The sequence below is a fragment of the Oenanthe melanoleuca genome, chromosome 14 (genome assembly GCF_029582105.1).
Source record: "Oenanthe melanoleuca isolate GR-GAL-2019-014 chromosome 14, OMel1.0, whole genome shotgun sequence".
Classification (NCBI taxonomy): Eukaryota; Metazoa; Chordata; class Aves; order Passeriformes; family Muscicapidae; genus Oenanthe; species Oenanthe melanoleuca.
The window spans coordinates 9,728,609-9,741,311 of record NC_079348.1 but is presented as its reverse complement, the minus strand read 5'-3'; the positions used below and the strand labels follow the sequence as shown (position 1 = coordinate 9,741,311).

Below are 12,703 nucleotides of genomic sequence, written 5' to 3'. Positions count from 1 at the left end.
CCGGTCTGTGGCCCTGTGTGGGCGCTGCCGTGTGACTGGTTGTAGAGACACCGGTACGACCGAGCCCGGGGCCGCCACCACCTGGAGCCGCTTCTCCGGGTAGTGAGACCCTGGGCCCTTTAAGGCTCCGGTTGGTTCTCCCGGAAGCTGCCTGACGTGAGCAGCTCGCGGGAGTCCTTCCGCTCAGTGACGTCACTGCAGCCGAGAGGGCGCTGCGCGTGCGCCTCGCGCCGTGCGCACGCCCCGCTGCCCTGAGGGTGGTGAGGTGGCGGGACCGCGCTCAGCGGAGTGGAGCGTGCGTGAGTGCCCGGGCTCGGTGGCGCCTGGGGTTTCTGATGTCGGAACGCACAAAATGAAAACGCTTTTGCCCGATAAAAGCCCCTGAGTGAGCACGAGGCCCAAGGGGTGCTGTGCTGTCATTCCTTTAAGCGACAGCCGTGGCTAGTCTGACCAACGGCAGGTGCAGGAGGGGACACCTTCCCTAGGCCAGGAAATAGCCGGTGGCACACACCCCCTGCCCACGGAACGGCCGTACTGGAGCTCTCTTCAGTGCCCTCTCAAATGAGAAGAGTTGGATTTTCCCTTCTGACTTTGAACATAATTGTATTCTGATAGTATAATGCCGAGCATGCTGAAGGGTCTGAACGGGAAGCCATTTGAGGAGTACCTGAGGTCACTTGGCTTGTTCAGCCTGGAGGAGACTGAAGTCAGACATCATTGTGGTCTTGGAGCTTGGAGCTTCCTCATGAGGGGCAGAGACTGATCTCTGCTTTGGTAACCAGTGACGGCACTGAAGGGAATGGCTGAAGTTGTGTCGGGGAAGTTTAGGTTGGATATAAGGAAAACGTTTTTCACTAGAGGGTGGTTGCGCACTGGAGAGGCTCCCCAAGGAAGTGCTCACAGCACCAAGCCTGACAGAGCTCAAGGAAAGTTTGGATGGGGGCTCTCAGGCACGTGGTGAGATCCTTGGGGCTGTCCTGTGTGGTAGCAGGAGCTGGACCCTCTGATTTTTTTGAGTCCTTTATCACAAAGGATTTTGTGATTCTGTTTCCTTTTTTTTTAGCAACATTATTGATGGCAATGTCAGTAGTGCAGTTGACCAGTCTTGTACTGATGCCCCCACAAACTGTGGTAACTGATGTAACCTTTATAGTAGGACTTCATAAAGAAATCCTTAGAAGTTCTAACCAGTATAGTCTGAAGACAGGAAGGAATGTAGCCAGTTAGTAGCTTATTGGGTAAAGTTATGCTGATAGAAAGTTCCTTGACCTGGTGAGGCCTATAACATTAATTATTAATAAATTAATGTATTAAACATTGTTCCAGTCTGATTACCCTAGAGGGATCGTATCTAAATTGTTGAAGCTTTGCCTTGAGGTTTTCCCAGCTCCAAAGCCTGAATTATCTCCTGCTCATCCTAGCCCTGTGATTCTTGAGACTAAGTGAGACAATTCAATCACAGCAGTCAGATATTAGATAGTTAGTGGGGGTGTATGGTATGGCATTTAATGGATCCCTAAGAATCATGATGAAATTGGGCCTTTGCTTACTGCAGGATATAAAGGGACATGAGAGAAACAGAAAAAAAGATCATGCTTAGAACAACAGTTATATCCATGGATCATAAACCATGAAATAGACCGTAAAAGTGGTAAGAAGGCTTATCCAATTCCAAATTACAGTTGTTTGAGCACTAAGCAGCTTAAGAAAGTAAGCATTATGATCATTCTCATTCAGAACAAGAAGCCACTGCTGAGGTAAAACCTTTGGCTGAAAGTAACACAGTGAAAATATTAATCTTAGCTGTTAATCTTTTTGATTTATAGGTATTACATAAATCATGCTGCTGATTTTTCCAAGCCTTCTGCTAGGGTTTGCTGCATACTGTTCACCCGGAGAGAATGGCCTGTTGGGAATTCCTGACTACGTTGGGAGTACTTCAGATGTAATACAGACTGCAAATGTTAGCTTGCATCAGGTAAAGTTAAATTACTAAATTGTCTTAATAAATATGCTGCCTTTTCAACTGTTAGAGAACAAAATTTTGGGTTGGAATTAGGAGGTTATTGAACAAGAATTACATAATAAATATATGGATGGTTACGTTACTCTCTTTCCTCGACCAGTGGTTATGGAATATATGGTTATTCCAGCTCTGCATGTGTCATGGGAAGGAAAAAAATCACCTTGAATAATTAAACCAACAATTTTCCATTTTTTTCCTTTAAACATCTGTAAAAAGAGTCAGTAGTGATCAGACATGACTTTGTTATGACTATTATCCATGGAAATATTCCACAACAAAGAATGTATACAGTCTATAAAATTTCACCAAGAAAGAGCTTTACAGAAAACAAGAGTATGAAAAGGAGAACCCCTTTGGTGAAGTCATACTTGGAAGTATTGACCTGAATTAACAAAACTGAAATCCTTAAACCATATTAGAACTTTATGAGAAGAGAAACTTGCAGAATTAAAGTGAACTAAATTAGAGTATGAACAACTCCCTTCCAAATGTGACTTAACCAAAATACTGCTGTTTAGTCAAAATAATCATGTGTAAATTAAATATAGTCTAGTGTAATCCATTCTAAAAGTCAACTTGCAGTTAACGGCTATTGTTCAATTTGCTGCTACCACTTGACACAGCTCTTTTGCTTAGGATGCCCAGAGGTGAGTGAGCATTTCTCTGGCCAGAACAGAAAGATCTATGGCATATTCTTGTGGCTGGCCAGCATATGGAGGAGGACTCTCACTAAAGGTATTGTCAGTGTTAGGTTTTCTTTCTACTTTTTTGTTGGCAGTGATGGATTGTTAATATCTCTGTGATAAAAAATTGCTTATTGCATGCAAGTTATGCTCTTTGTGGTATTTTATTTATTCTCTCATGTGTACCATGCTTTTGGAAACGCTGACCCACTGTATCACTGAAACAGCAACAGCTTTTCCCTTTTAAATGCTAGTGAAATTATACATTACAATTTCCAGCACTTACCAGTCAAATAATGGGTTTGAGCCATGAAAATAGGATGACTTTTACTTTAGCAGAAGCTACATCAGTATGTATGTTTTTTGTAATCCGTGGAAGAAAAAATATCCTATAGCAGACCACGCTTTCCTGTGTATGCATGAAGAGGTTGTGGTTGATTTTTTACTTTTTTGTTTATTCTTTCTTAAACATCTATATATTATAACTTGGTTACCCTCAGAATTGAGCTAAACAGTGTAAAACAGTATTTTCCAACCACAGAAATGGGGTGTTGCAAAGCTGTGTTTGTGACTTGTCGGTCTAACAACCATTGAAGTTCAGTTGCTTTTTGCATACTATTCTTAGACGTGATTTCTGCAATCGCTGGGAGATTGACCGTGGTGGAGGTGGAGCAGAGTATTTGACAAAAGTCACAGGGCAAGTTACACTATAACTTTTGAGGTTTAGCGTTTTAAAAATTAATTTAAAATTTCTTGCATGTTAAAATTTTGTTGGAATAGGTGGAAGGCAGTGAAACACCTGTAGGTTTTTTTACAACAGATAATGGATCGATTTCAATGTCTCAGTTGTAATCCGCGGCAAAAATTAAACCCCCGCAAGCAGCCCCTCCGTCCCGCCTCGCCGGGGATTGTCTCCCTCGATCCGAGGGGAATTTGGCTGCCACGGGCCAGCAGGGGGAGCGAGCCCCTCCCGAGGCGTGTCTGACCCGGCCCACGGCAGGTGAGGAATACCGATTCCTCTGCGTTGGAAGGTGCTACGTTAAAAAGGATTGCTTGAATTGGAAAAAAAAAAAGTCAAGCCGTTTCAGTGCAGTGTTTGAGCACACACTAAGCGGGCCTAAGCTGGAATGTAAATGCCAGCCACCATCAGGAGCATTAGCTTCAGGCCTCAGGATAGCCTCAGAGGAGAGTCATGAATAAAATATGTTGCATTGTGACAAAGTCACGGGTGACTGCACTAATGAGGATGTAAGCAGGAAAAACACAAAACCATTTTTCAAATGGGTGACTGGTTAGAGATCTTCTGTTAGCCAGAAATAAAATAAAAAGGGTGTGGGGTACTGCCATTCTCTGTGTGTAACCTTCTTTAAAGGGTGGTAACAGTTATGATGGGCAGGTGGATCCAGATTTTTTCCCTAGCAAGCTTTACTCCCTGAGGTATCAAAGTTACTCAAACCTCTCGTTCAGCAACAAATCAAACTGCACCATCTCACGTTGGCAGGGGGAAGAGAAGAGACAATCGTTTGTCTGTGGGTGGTGTTACAGACTGTCTCCTGATGGTGACACACACACTTGGACAGGAAGAGTGACAAAACCCAAGCCATTCCTGAAAATGTCTCTACCCAAACCCTCTCTTCAAGCACAATGTTCTAGAAATGCACTAGTTAATATTTTAATCATTACAGTCAAGGTGCCTAGCTAAGACAGCCTTCCTAAGAATTAGTTGTCCAAAGTATGTAAAAATTTGCAAATAAAGCTTTTTGCTAGGCTATGAAATTCGAGATTCGTTTGCAGAGCCACACACGCAAAACTCTGAAAATGTGGTTTAAAAATGAAACGGAAGATTCTATATTAATTCAAACAAGGAGTCCTAAGAGTAAATAAATTTGAGAGGCTGATACAAATTAAAGTTCTGTTCTGCAGGCTCTTAGATTAAATGCAGTTTTCCACCTTACTGAGCCTTGACACTGCAAACTCTTAAGATCTGTAAATATTTTAAGGTGCTTTACTATTTGCTTAAGAGAGTAATACATTTGCAAAATTTCTTACAATTGGAGAAATGTATCTGTGTGGACAAAAAGGCTGTTTTTTACTAAGAATCATATATACATTGCTTCAGTTATTGATTTAACAATAACTTATTTATCCTAGCTGATTATAGGTAATGAATAGTCAGAAGTTCAGATAGTTCTGTGAGCAGTTCTATCTTCATGTACTGTGAGATAAGGATCCTTTCTGAAAGTGCAGGATAAGCACATAATGAAGTTTTTAGTTTGTCAGTTCTTCTTTCAGAGACACTTCTCATTTTGTTAATATTATGTTAGTCTTTCAGTTTCTCTAAAAAAGCCCCAAACTTTTCCTACCCTTTAAAAAGTATCCTTATTTTCCTTGTTATTTATTGTACTTAGGAATGATTAAATGTAGCAATCTGTGTCCTATGCTATTTGATTATTTTATTCTATTCAATTTTCTCAGAAGTGCTGTCTTATTTTGTCTGTAATAAACAGGCTTTGGAGATTAAGGCGAGGAAAATTACACCTATTTTCTGACCTGTTTGCTAATATAATATTTATCTCACTGTTGTAACTAGCTAACCCATTATCATGAGCTTCAGCTGTTTACATCACGTCTCAATTTTATCATTTGCTTTTCGTGGCTGCACTGACTAATTTAGCAATATAAGGTGTGTCTGATTACTTCCTTTGGAAGACAGAGGCTACCACTGCATCCACTGCTAGCCTGAAACTCAGGAAGTGTTTTATTCAATGCATAATGCTCATTGTTGCTGTACTTTAGCTCTATGGTTTAGTTACCTTCAATATCTTGATTTTTCACCTGAACTTGTCCATGTTTGCTTTGCTTTCTATTTAGAGGTTGGCTCCAACAAGTCTTTAATGCTAGAGAACTCTGCTATAACTGGAAAGATGAAATGGGGTGAAGTGAATTGATCTCTTTTCTATCACAGGTTATATATGAGGTTTAAATCTGTCCATAAAGAAGATGGAGGAGGGGGAAACAATAGTTTGTTGTCTGATTCAGTTAAAGAATGGTGCTTTGCTAAGTATCACAGTAGAGCTGAGGAATACCTCTCTCCACAGGGAGTTTCCTGCCAGAATAAACCTTTCTTTGTTTTTTAGCTTTGCCAAGATCTAGAAGACCTCAATCTCATGGCAAAGGCAAATTAGTGTGCCTTTTAGGAGTGTATATTTAGTATGAGCTGTCCAAGAGAGACCAGAGAGGAAGATATGTGCTCATGCCTGTGTGCAAGCAGATTAATTCAAATTAAGCCCTTTCATAAAGCAAATGTTGTGTAGCTGTTAAAGGCTCAGCCTCAAGGCACATTTCAGGGTTTAACCTTGGAATAGCTTTAGTCTGAACACACAGATTGAATATCATGGTGGGAACACACCTTTCTGTCTTATCCCCTAAAGAAGTCCCATGCTGAGACAGCTCTATCAAATGACCCAAAGCACAGTGCATGAAGACAATCAATTTGGCTCAGTTTTGAGCCACATGAAGTGCTAATTCACACACTTGGTGAGTTAGATTGCTCTGATCAAGGATGATCTCTCTGAAGCAAGTTTTGCAGGAGACTGCTAAGGGTTGCTTACAATCCTCTTGAAGCTGGCAATCAGATTATCCTTTTCGTAGGTGAGCTAAGTAGGTTAAACATCTTCAAAGCCTCTAAACTGTTTCTCTCATATCCTGAAAGCTATTAACACATCAGCACTGAGTCTGCTTCCCTGCAATCTTAGGTCAAAGGGGCTAAATGTTACACCTCTCTGCCTTGCTTAACCATGCCCATGTGGCTAAAACAGAAATTCCCCAATGATCGTATTGGCTCTTATGGATTCTCAGCTCTCTCCATGTACCATGGAGGAAGCTCAGGCCCTCTGTAGAGAATGCCACCATGACGCTCAGTTATAGACCAATACCCTAATTCCTACAAACAGGATAAACATTGATTCATCAGCTTATCTTAACTGTTACACTTATTCCAGAAGGTCAAGGAGTCATCCAAAACTCAGGTTTATGAGCACTAGTAAAAATGGCAAAGTATCTTCAAGCTGTCTGTGTATAAAAACATATTTAAGGAATTTTTCAGCTTCACCTCTGACACTTTGACACTCTGCAAGCAATTGGAGTTTCAAGTCCCTAACAGCAATGTTTGCTTTTTGTTTTCTATCATTCTGCTTCATGTTGTAGAAAATTGTGAAAGAAAAAATTTAATAATGTCTCCTGAAATGCTGTGAAACAAAAGCCATGTTACAAAGCTAACATTTTTATATATACACTAAATTATTCTGAATTTAAATAAAACTTTAAATAAGGAGTGGCCAGACTTGACTAGGGTCTTTCAAAGAAAATATCTCTGCAGAAACTCAAGGAGAATGATGTTAGCATAAGAATTTGAATGCATCCCTAAAATGACCAGTGCTAGTGGAGTGTGTCCCTGCCTGTGACAGAAGGGGTTGGAACAAGATAATCTTTAAGGTTCCTTCCAACCGAAACCATTCCATGATGCTGTGAATGCTGCCATAGATACCTAGGAAAGTATTTTCCATAAAGAATTGTGTATTGCATCCCTCTGTCTTGCATTCAAACCAATATGACCCTAAAATTATAAAATCTCAGGCTAAAATTGTTTTGCCATATAATTGCAACACAATGCTTGGAAATTAGTGGTTCCTCAGAGAATTATTCTGAATAAATCAATATATCTAAAAATCAGGTTAGCATATTTTCTTCTTCCTCTAAAGAGTCAGTATTCATTTTCTTCTTCCTCTAAAGAGTCAGTATTCCCTAGTAAGCACACTGCTCAAGACCTTTGGGAAATAAGTATGAAGTACTGTTTTAGCACTGCCTAATTTAGTAGTGCTGCCATAACTGCAGCTGTCAGCTGGATCAGAAGCATCCCAGTATATACAGATTACACCTCCAAACAGGCAATATTAGAAGTGATGAGAGTCCCATGGCAGTGGACTAACAGACTAACACAGTATCCTTGGTTTCATGGAGTTCTAGTTCTGAAATATGGAAGAGAATCCAGAAGCACATGCAGTTGACAATAGCCATTACAAATAATGGCACTGGTGAAGCAGCAAGATCGTTCACACAGCTATTGCAAGGTAGGACAGATACATGGAGTAATGTTTTTAGGAAACAATTGCAATTGCAACAGAATTGCACTGGCATTAAGATTGAAGCTGCTACAACAGGCAGAGTCCTGTTTCTCATAGTTCACTCTAATCAACTTTTCACTCTTTACAGGCTTTTGCAATGTGTTTTATAAATCCATTTTTGTGTTTCTAACAATGTAGGCTTTCTCAAAATTTAAGGTTTGAGTTTGTGTGCTGTAAGACTCAAAAGAAACCTTGGATGATTGAGGTTTTAAGTTGAATGCTGCACTCTCAAATGCGGTACCCCACCCATTGGCTGCATACAAAAGGAGGTTTTTAACTGACAGGAGAGTTAACATTCTTCCAAACCTCAGTCTGGAGCATGTATAATTATACTTCAGCATTGTTAGAAGCTATTTTAAAAGGAAATGTTGCCTGCCTTCTGAGTTTTTTCTAAATTCATGTAGTTTGGGCATGTCAATCTTTCTTTGAAACCACAGCATTGTTATTCTTGATCAATAAGCAGCACAAGCACAGTTTAGCACAGAAAATGGCAAGCAGCTGGGCTCTTCAAAATTGTAGCTTGCCACTAACTTTATAGAGAGCTTCAGTTATCCTGTGTCTCACTACTTAAATTTGTAAAATGGTACTTATGCAGCTGTGATTATTTATATACTAAAAATTATATTTTCTTCTGTAAACTGCTGAATATCCAGCATTAGATAATTTTACACATTTTTGTTACCTTTTAGGTATGTACTGGTTTAACTGAGGTCAGAATCTAACCTGTAATGCTCTTTTTACTTTATTTATATTTTCTGAAGACTAAACTTTCTTTGACTGTCAGTTGAAACATTTTGGTATTGAACCTACTACCATTCCTTCCTTTTCTCAAAGGTCCAAATTATTCCTTATAACAAATATTTCAATGAACAGCTCACCTTTATTCTGAGGGGATAAAAAAAGTTGTGTTTGTTAAATTTTGTTTTTACTATAAAAATGACACACTCCAAAAGTCTATCCCATTTTACTGTAAGTCAATCAGTTTTAAATAAATCCTTCCCTAATTAGGTTGTCTTGCCTCTGCCTCTGGTGTCTACGCCATTCAACTTTTTTCCAGACACAGGCCCCTTACAACATGCTCTTCTGATAACAGAACAGGAAGTTCTTTATCTTCTAATATTATGTGACTCCAAATTTAATTATATGCTTTAAGAAGGTAGAAAATATACCTTGCTCAAAGAGAAATTACTTGGGCTGGTACAAGAAATTTCAGGGCCTATGGCATACAAGTCAGATCAGATGATCTGACCTTCAGCTCCTTGAACAAATGATAAGTGACTTAAGAAGCCAAAAATAAAAAGGTGATGGGCAGAGGCCAGAAAAAAGGCCAGAAAGACAAAATTCAAAGACCAAAAACTTGAAAGCAGCAGCACAGCAGTAAGCAGTGACACTTGTTTTGAGGTCAGCCCTTCTCCAAGGGACTGTGGTGCTCGGTGTTCTCACAGAGGTTTCTAAGTCCTGTATTTCAAGTAAAATTAGGACTGCTGCTGCTCCTCCTCTTCCTTCAACTTGCTGTCATAATGATCATAAAAGGACCCACCTAATTCCAGTCCTTCCAGTTGTGCAGTAATCAGCTAACTATGCAGATTGCAGAAAACTGGGGAGAGGGGGGGATGCAATATATGTGCTATACTCCTTACATAGAAAAGTGATCATTTAGTGCTTGCATTATTTAGATCTTAAGATGCATTCCCTCCCCTAGGAACAGGAATGAAGTAATTACAGAGAATTAACTGTTTTACATTGCTTTACATTTGAATTCTACTTTATTGTATGAGTATGCAAAACATGTTTGCACACATTCATAGACAAACTATGTGTTGCTTCAACAAAAATAACTAAATTAAAAAGCCCAGTTGATGGGAAGAAAATTGATGTTTGGCAGCATCTCTGCACACAATTATCTGTGAATGTCTGTGCATTTGGAAGAGTGATGTGCAGTATTGGCTGTTGGGGTTTTTGATAAAAACTATACAGGCTTTGTGGGTTTTTTTGTGGCTGTCAGAAAGAGCCAATTGAAACAAAAATTCAGTCTAGTATTTTACAGAATAAAAATTAGGCCTGCTTATGTAATTAAGTTGACCCTCCATTCTAAATAAGACTTCAATACAAATAAAGATTATCTGTCCCAGGCAAATCCTTCCTAGGGATTACATGGTGCATAAACTAATAAGGTTTTATCTTTTCTGAGAGGGGAGATAACTAGAGGAGCATTAAAACATTAATGTGGTATTAAATCATTGCAAACAGAATTAGGAAATTAGGTGTTGTGAGTCTCACAACAGCATCAAATCACCATTAAGTTTCAGTATGTAGATCCTGTGTGCAGACACCCAAAATTGTAAATACTCCCATGTACGCAGAACTGTTTTTCTCTGTGAAGTAAAAATGTCAAGTATGTATAAGCTGTTAATTGTAAAAGGTAATCTGAGTATGGTTAGCATAAAATTTTGTATGCACCATATAACTTCTATTTTTGGGGTATCATAGTCACAAAAAGAAGCTAGATAAAATTTTTATCATTCAGCATAATTTAGATGAATATACTCCTGGTACAGTAACTGAGACACAAAATGTGCTGGTTTACACCCTAAAAAGGTAAAAATATATTTAGTACCTACCATCTGAAAGACTTTCATGAAGACTGTAATATGGCTATTTGGGAAACTGTCTGTTTATTTAAAAGGCTAATCAGTGAAATCTATAACCTAGACTTGAAACTAGAAAGCTACCAAAGAAGGAGCCAGAGAAATGAACTACTTTACTTTGTTCCCAGTCACTTTTTGACTGCTGGTTTGAGATCACCCTTGATTGGATGCTACACATATGTATTGTAGGATATGTACTCAGAAGAATTTAAATCCATTTAGTAAGATTCACACCTCTAACAGCTGAAGATGAAACTATTCATTGTAAAGCTTTACTGGGACTGGTCCTCGCTCCCTTTTTTCCTTTCTGTCTTGCACATCCTGATGTCAGTTAGCAAGGCCAGGTACACACAATACAGCAAACCCTCTCGTTCTGTACAGTAAATGCAAAGAGAATGGTGGTTCCATCACTGCTGGTACAAATGAGGTAGTTCATGGCATTTGGTCTCTTCATTTTACGATGGTATTTCATATGCAATTAAAACCTTTTCTCCTTTATATGTAGGTACAACATGTTCTTCATACATGTTATTTTAAAGACTACAGCTCTACTTGTTTAGGATGGTATGAACTTTATTAGTCACAGGACCTGTACATAAGAGTTTGTCTAGATGGCTCGTGATGAAATTCTGTAAATATAGTATCACCATGAGAAATTTGTTTTATATTAAACCAAGGAAGCAATTTATGTATTTGGATCAGGTCAGAGAATTACAGAATGGGTAATTGGAGGGGACTCCAGTGGGACATCCAGCCTAACTCCCCTGCTCAAGCAGCATCATCAGCGTCCATCCACATGGCACAGGATTGCATTCAACTGGTTCTGGAATATCTCCAGTGAGGGAAGCTCTACAACCGCTCTGTTCTGGTGCTTGGTCACCCAATGACCATCCTCCTTGTATTAAAATAAAATCAAAAAGAATGATGAAGTCTGAAGACTGCCAAACCCTTTGTGTGCTAATTTTCAATCCATACTATGGAAATTATGCAACACCTCTATTTATCTTTGAAGATTCATTGGGCTCTGTAAGAGTTAAATATCATCTTCCCTGAGCACTGTCACACATACAAGGTACTAGGACTTCAATGCAGCAGCTTCCTTCACACTCCACTGTTTCCTTAGCTCTTTGTGACGAGTCTTCAACTCTTCTGCTCATAAGTGTCCTGAATATGTCTTCCTTTGTCCATAACTGATCTTTTTAAAGGAAGTATAAAGTCTATAGAATTATAAAATCTTCCTTACTTTTAGGAAAACTTTTTCTTAAGACAGTAATTGATACTTCAAAGAAGCATAAGCTTAACTCTTTATAATTACAGGTTATATAAATGGTTCTAATTTGTTTATATTGTATAGTACCCATGGCATTTGTTGCCTCCCAATGCAGTGGAAAATAGGTCTACATGGAAAACATAATATTTTTGTCATGTTGCCCCAGATTTGAGAATGCATTTAAATTCTTACCTTCTACTGAGTCCCTACTTCTCACTGAAAATCAAACACCTGCTGGTGTCTAAACAGCATTTTATTAAACAGTCTTCCTGTTGTACACTGACTGGCTGTGCATGTTCTCAGCAAATGACTCTTGCATCTTTTGGCTGATTTGAAGTATCTGGTTTATTTCAGGTATAGCAAATCATGATGTTAGTGCTGACAGTTCTCTGGTTCAATTACTCCTCATCCCAGCCACACTGCAAAAGCCAAGAATAAAAGTAGGTGTCCATCCCACAGAGACTTGGAGATGAGATTAAGAACCAAGTGATATATACTCAGCTCTTCAGCTGTTTATCACCTGTTTGATCTTACATGTCTTAGGATACAAGTTTTCCTCTACTCACTTTTTTCCTACTCCTAAATTCTCTAGCTAATCCCCGTGTTCCCTACCCCTCAGTAGGGAAATCCATTTCCAGGGATTTTTTGACCCTCAACAATAAGTTCAGTAACTTCCCGGTTCCCAGTCTGGAACACCACAGTCTGGATGGTGTTTAAAGATACAGGGCCCTTGTACAGATTAGCCTGGAACAATCAAGGGCTAAATTCTACTTATCTTTCCTTTGATGGATGCATTACTTAGGGATTTTATCCTGATGAGTTCAGTTGCCATAAAACTGCACAGCTGAGGGAGCACAAGAAAGACAGATCCTGACAGAAAACTGCAAGACAAG

The 12,703-nt window shown here is 39.3% G+C and overlaps 1 long non-coding RNA gene across 2 annotated transcripts; it reads left to right on the top strand.

Moving 5' to 3' along the window:
* Window positions 1-235: 235 nt before the first annotated feature.
* Window positions 236-11,483, top strand: LOC130259478 (uncharacterized). 2 transcript variants are annotated; one of them, XR_008841644.1, is made up of 5 exons: window positions 236-295; window positions 1,827-1,978; window positions 2,663-2,761; window positions 7,729-7,838; window positions 11,243-11,483. It is a non-coding gene; the product is annotated as an uncharacterized LOC130259478 (long non-coding RNA). The 2 variants fall into 2 exon arrangements; XR_008841643.1 differs by lacking the exons at window positions 236-295; window positions 7,729-7,838.
* The last annotated feature ends 1,220 nt before the right edge of the window (window positions 11,484-12,703 follow it).